Source organism: Accipiter gentilis, chromosome 6 (assembly GCF_929443795.1).
Source record: "Accipiter gentilis chromosome 6, bAccGen1.1, whole genome shotgun sequence".
Classification (NCBI taxonomy): domain Eukaryota; kingdom Metazoa; phylum Chordata; class Aves; order Accipitriformes; family Accipitridae; genus Astur; species Astur gentilis.
This window is the reverse complement of record NC_064885.1, coordinates 18,775,030-18,781,853: the sequence shown is the minus strand read 5'-3', so window position 1 is coordinate 18,781,853 and position 6,824 is coordinate 18,775,030. Positions and strand designations below refer to the sequence as shown.

The following is a 6,824-nucleotide window of genomic DNA, read 5'->3' as shown; positions in this document are numbered from 1 at the left end:
GTGTTTGCGATGGTAACAAACTCATCTACACAACAAAGAATGATACTGTAACATCAGATGTTGACTTCACTACACATGAAGGAGAAGTTAGACTTACTGTAAGGAGAATTCGACAGATCATGTTTGTCAAAGGCAATATGAGGCTAACACCTGGCACTCTAGCTTTGGGCAGCAGAAATATTCACTCTCTCCCCTTATGCCACTTTGCTCCCACATGAAATCTCCTCTCACTTCAACATTGACAAAAGCTCTGCAAAGGGTGGCACAGTCCCATAATCTGCATACATTGCACAGTGAAGCATCTCATTAACCTACGAACATGTTAAGACCGCTTTTCTTGAATCCTAGTCAGAAATAAAAAAAACATGTGAGAAATGAAATTAATTTGGATGTTTTCCTCCCTGTTTAATAAGCAGTCATATAGAGAGGAAGCAAAATGCTGGCTCAGCGCTCCCGAGCTTACCTTCTGAGTTTTTATTCCTTAGCAATGGAGGCATTTCCATGGTATCATGCAGATGGCTGAAATAAGCATCTTTCCTAAATCAAGCTACATGTTGAAGCCTAGAATCTATGTAAGGTATGAAAAAGCTACAAGCAGGAGGAATAAGGGGGTGGGGATGAAGGAAGAAGGAGGAGGAAAAGACAGGGGGTGGAGAGTAACACTGGAGAGCAGCAGTGGTCCAGCCCCTCAGAATCTGAAAAGCATCACAGGAGCCTCTGGATAAAGACCAGCCTCAGTAGCAAGGCTAGGAGACAGAGGATTTCTGCTCAGTGATAAAACATGGTGAGTAGAATTTTTGTGATCTGCCTTCTTGTTTGGTCTGGTGCATTGGCATTTCCTTTGCTCTGAGTGTCAGAGCAACTCCGAGGGACTATTATTTTGGGATGACTGCTCATTTTTGAAGCATTGTTTTTTACTTATTTTTCCATACATCTGACAAGTGTGTGCCTGTATTTATAGAAATGCATATCCTGTCTCCTTTTAAAGCAATAAATTACTGAAAACAGCCAAAGCTAACAGCATTAACACCTTGCTGTCTGGTACCAACAGGCTGCTGGTCAGGGTAAGTAAAAAATGCCCTGTTCCTTCTCAGGTACACAGCAGAAATTTCTGCTCAGCTGCCTTCTCCTAGCGATAGAGTTATGATTTGATAGCTCCCTGTGCAGGAGTTTATGCTGCCCTCTTACACGGTGTAATTGGAACATTTCAAGCAGTTACATTTATTTCAGCTTCAGGCATAGAAGAAAACTGAGTGAGGGGTGCAGAGGTTTTTGTCAGAGAAGGAACTTCCTATTGTCATGGTCTCAGCCTCCTTCTGCCCTGCTGCACACCCCATGCAGGGCTGGGGGAAGCGGTGGGTGCCCCATGTGGGGCTGGGGGAAGCAGTGGGTGCTGCTGTTCCCCCAGGGATCCCTCCTGTCGCACACAGCAGGACAGTATGCTGGGAGTAGAAAAGTGGTTAATTTTACTATGAAAAATCCTGAGCTCCAGGGAACAGTTGGCAGGGCTTAAAGGAAGGTTCAGGCTTCTCTATAGCACATTGCTAATAAGATTAAGCATTTAACTACACATCCTTCTAGTATTCTGCTGGGGAGTGTAAGATCCTACTTTGTGTGCTCAGAGGAATTAAGGTTGAAGAAAAACGCACCAATGTCCTTTTTTTGCTGGTTCTTCGTCAGAAAGCCATTGCCTGACCTAAATGTATATGCAAATAATTAGGCATCCTGGGTTACCCAAGAGAGTCAAATGATTAAGGGGAATGATAAGATACAGCCACTAATGATGATGAGAGGAGTACTCCTAAAAAGAGGCATGATCTCAGTGCAGGTTTGTGTGTCACACAGGCATCTTTAAAAATAAACATTCATCTGTTTCCTGAATCATGACTGTCCCTGATTACATCCTCCATCCTTTCCACCCTGTTCTTTTCTGTTTTCTAATGGAGATGAGATAATAGCAGGGTAATCAGATTAAGTAAAAAGATGAGCCTTGCTTTAAAACCCTCTTTGGTTTCCACCCTAAGAAATGTTATGTTTATTTGCTTACTAGAAACAGTGTTACAATAACTGCAGACAGGATATCCCTACCCTCTAACAAGGAAGCATTTTATTGCTTTGTAATGAAAAATCAAATTAACAGAATGGAATATATGCTCATGATTATTAGTAAGTATTTCCTTTATTAACTTTTATCTTCTGAGATAGAGAGTTAAGGTTTTTGACTGTAAACAAACAGTCTTATTCAAAAAATACCACCCCCCCCCCCCCCCCCTCCCCCCCACCCCCCGTTACTGGGAGCACCAGCTGTTCTTTATGCATTGCTAATTGATTAGATCCTAAGCATTAAAAATTAGTATTGTCCACTGACTTTAAAAGTAGCTGTGGCTCTCACCAACTCATGCTTGCTTGTTTTTGCATTTTAGGACTTCCAACTGGTACCCAGAAATATCCTCCTGAGGTTAACTAGGCATAGGAAGGGAGAGCCTGCCGAAGTGCTCCATTCTTTTTCCCTTTCCTATTATACAATTTCTCAAGAAATATTTTAAAAAACATGTCATCTTAAAGTACATCCATGTTAAGCATAATGCATGTTCAAATACCCAAACCAGATATATATTTTCAGGAAATTTAATTATGCTACCATTTTTGTTTGGAAAGCAGGGATAACATTTTCAAAGGTAGCTCTGATACTCAGGATCTTAAGTCTGGTTGATATGAAGCCACTTGTGGAAAAGGGATTTTGGACTCACTCTTAACGTATACCCTAAAACATAAAAGCAGTCCAAATAGAGCTTTTTCCTTCCTTTTTTTTTTTTTTTTAATTAAAAAAACTAAAAGAGTATGCAATGTTTATCAAGTCTTTAATTTAATAAAAGGAAAATGCTTGCAAGGAGGTGAAATTAAGACTCCAAGTGGCACGCAGAATTCTGCTTAGCAAGAGACAGCAAGGTACCTTCTCCACAACCTGCCAATTTTAAGAATGATCTAAATGTAAAGAAGCAGAAAGAGCGCTCCTATCTCCCCTGCAAAACAACTGTATTTTGGATTTCGCTTATTTCTATCTCCAAGAGAGACAATTACAGATAAATTACACAGCAAACAAGCAAGTAAGAGTGTCCAAGCCAGACAGCTGATAAAATTTTGGAATAAATGAATCTTAATTATATTTTTTTGTACTTAAGCAAAAGTAATTTTGAGCCAAACTTGCTGAGGCCAGAGAGTTCATCTAAATTCCCTCTTCGTAATAGTATTATTTCTAACCATGCAACCTCACTGAAGCAGATACTTCTACTTTCCCAGTAGGATGGTCTTCCTAGAGTTACATCCAAGAGGACTGCTATTTTAGCTACTGACACATTAAAGCACAACCTCTTTTACCTTTTCTTTGAAGATAACCTAAACAAGTCTTTCAACTGTGAGAGAAGCTAGTAAGATATAAGCTAATAACTTTGATACCAGCCCCAAACCCAAAGCAAGTCTTCCAGCATTCCTCCAGAGAGGGAAAATTGTAGACATCTCAGCCTGGCAGAAAGCTTTAGGGGCCATGGGCAGAGGCAAGTGTGACCCCTCTCTTCTCTGACCCACATGACAAAGGCAATATTTGTACTGTTTGAATCCTGCCTACACCTGTTTTCCTCCTGCTTCCTAATGAATATCCAGTCCAGCTCCACTGCACCCCTCTTTGGCCTCCTTGTCTGTTGACCTGGACTTAGGTAGAATTTAGGCCATCTGAATATGGCTCTTATTAACCAGAACAGTTACCTAACTCAGTCTTGTTGAGGTCCTCATAACCCAAAACTATAAGCAATTTCTTTGACTGTCCTAAAACCAAGTCTCCTCAGTCCACAGAAATGTGTTCACCTTCCCATTCTAAAACTTTTATTTACTTTTAGATTAATTACAGACACAGTAAAACCTTCTGTTTTTATGAAAAGGCTGTCAGACACCCTGCACAGATGGTATATGTTTGAGCATGAAGTATCCCTGTACTTTATGAGCAATATTATCCAAATTTAACCCAAAACCTTATTTCCATTATACTATAAGCCCCAAATCTGGATCTAATTGCCTGCTTAGACACTTGTGAAATCATAAATGTGAGCAGCTGGTATGATCAAGACAGATAAAAGTACTGTTTACTGTAGATGGGAAGTCTCAACGCTGCTGCACCTAAGATCATTGTAAATGACAGTATAAGATTCAAGGATGTCCTCCATTTAAATGTGTGTTCCATAAATAATTTCTCAGATATTAAAAAAAGAGATCAAGTAACATCAACAAAGAAAACATCCAGAGCTTGTTGAAAACAGAACAACCCAGCCTTAGTAGACTGACTGCTAGTTTCCACAAGTTTCTGTTCTTTACAGTGATTTTTAATTGCAAAATATATTTCCTTTGCAAAGGTCAAAATCAGTCCCTCATATACCCTTTATTCCTGTGGAAGAAGAGATACGCTGCAAGTTAAGTCCAAGATAATAATTAAAAAGGAGCAGAGACAGGCAATAGTGTAGCTGAGTGCATGGGTCGAGAAATCCCAGAGAAGGTGTACCATTTTTTAAATGCCTAGAATAATTTTTCACAGAATTTTGATTAGCTTTACATAACCACTGGAGAGTAACTTTCCCTTACAGCACTTTAATCTGTTTCTAACTTTACTGGTACAGCTTCTGGGGTTAGAAATATAACTTTTGTCCCTGCACAAAGAAAAAAAAGTATCATGGTATAGACCAATACAACCAAAAGTGCTAAAAATATTAATAGATACAGAAAGGGAGTGGCATCCCATAAATATTTCTGTTCTGTATTTGGAAAGAAGCTCATTGATAATCTATATCATATGAGGATGAAGAGGAACTCATAGTATGGGAAGTTACAAAACAGCATCTGAGACAAGTATTTAAAAAAACCTGCAGGCTCTAGTAGTCTGCCCTTAAGAGCCCTCAAAGAGTTGACTGAGGACATCTTCCCTTTCTTGGTGTTCATTTTTAATAACATTTTTAATGGGGAAGATTCCTGAAGCTGTGCCAGTGTTAAAACATAATAAGCAGGATGACACAACGAACTAGATACTAAGTAGTCTGGCATGAATCCTGGGGGAAAATGAGAAAAATAATATATGGGATTAAATAGAGTCATTAAACAATTAGAATACAAAGTTAGTGATTATATGTATAGTAGATCTAAAAAAACCCCAAGAAAACAACACCTAACTTACGTTTTTCCTCATCAGAGGAAAGGTAGCATGGGCTACCATCAGTGTATCTTACATTATTATACTACATATATTCTCAGTACAGATATTATTCAGGCCATTTGGGCTTTCATGTTAAAACTGTTCATCTAATGTGTAAAAAAAAGAACAAGCCTTGAAGTTTCTAGACCCAGTTATCAAACTGGTAGTCCACTGTGTTTCTTATCAAGGAGATACAATTCAGATCAAAGATTTCTTCATTCAGAAGATTATCTAATGACATCCGGAATTCTAAGCTTTAATAAGTTTCATACTTGACAGTAAAACAAATCTACCTCTAAAGCCTTTTTAATGCATCTACAGAAAACTTCCTATGCAATTTCCTACAAAAATGACCCTTGCTTAATACTCAGAATGGGCAGAAACAGCTGTAGGACTTCAAAGAGTCCTACATAACATTGTTATAACACTAGCATTTGCGATGCCACACACCTCTAAGGAACTCCTCAGCAGCCACAGGGACAAAGTACCTACTTCTACAATTGCTAAGGACTGAGATATCAGACACTTTATTTTTGGGATATTAATCATTGGTCTTGCATCAGCTGTTCCTGACTCTTTTCACAACTCTGCTGGAGTTCTGTGCACTGCATTTCTTCTCAATTACACCTTGCTTTTCAGAAAAGGAGTGTAATCATGTCCCAGTGACCTATTTCTAAATATGCAAAACAAGTTTCCTGCGGCATCAGTGAACTCCAGATACCTGACAGTGTAGTAAAATGTTTACTGCTTTTCATTAAGAATGCTCTGCAATACTCACATGCAGCCCCAAATGCAAATAAATGTGCCAACATCTCAAACATACTGATAGACGCCTACCGATCACCACCCACCATGTTTTCCATAGCATCCATACTCCTGATGTTGAATATCCCCACTTTACCCTTATGTTTTCTACCTTTTGTCACTGACCTACATTTAGTTCTAAATATCATTAATCACCTGCTAGTTTCAGCTTGCATGAGAAACAGGCTGTCATCACTGATCCGTGTGCTGGAGAAGTGCTGCAGGTGAGACAACTCCCAGATACACAGACCCGTATCTTGTGAGGTGTTGGTCAGAGCGTTGCAGTTCCCAGCATGCCCTGGCAACTGGAAAGCCACTGGAGGCTATGGACAGCTCTTATAGTGCAAGGTAGACTAAAGACTGCTTTACGTTGTACTTTAAGAGTGTACAAAGGCTAGGCTTGGTACTGAATTTAAAATCTCCGAGGGTGTTTTTGTACTGAGTGCAGGTCTGGATCCATGGATCTGATCTGAGATTGTTCTCAAGGGAGTATTGGTAATTATTCATTTCATCAGAGCTGTTACATATGGTTTGCCAAGGAGTGCTAGAGATAGCACTGTGTTGTTTGTGTGTGTTGCAGAGTTCAATGGCTCCAAGGGGTTTTAGTTATGTCTAAATAATTCAAAACAAGAGAAATCATTAACTGGGGTCTCATTAAGGAAAGAATCCAAGCAGATTCTTTCAAGAATAGGACTTGGAGGTTTTGTCCTTCTCCCCATCCAGTAAAAATCTGGTTTCTCTAACAGCTTCTAGGAAGTGCTTGCTTCCTCCCTGACCTACCTTTATG

The 6,824-nt window shown here is 39.4% G+C and overlaps 1 protein-coding gene across 1 annotated transcript in view; it reads left to right on the top strand.

Moving 5' to 3' along the window:
- The first annotated feature begins 686 nt into the window (after window positions 1-686).
- The window catches only part of AMER3 (APC membrane recruitment protein 3), a 39,052-nt gene continuing 32,914 nt past the window's right edge, over window positions 687-6,824 (top strand). The window contains exon 1 of the mRNA XM_049803431.1: window positions 687-784. The gene's annotated coding sequence lies outside the window, so the exon portion shown is untranslated. The remainder of the gene's footprint in view (window positions 785-6,824) is intronic.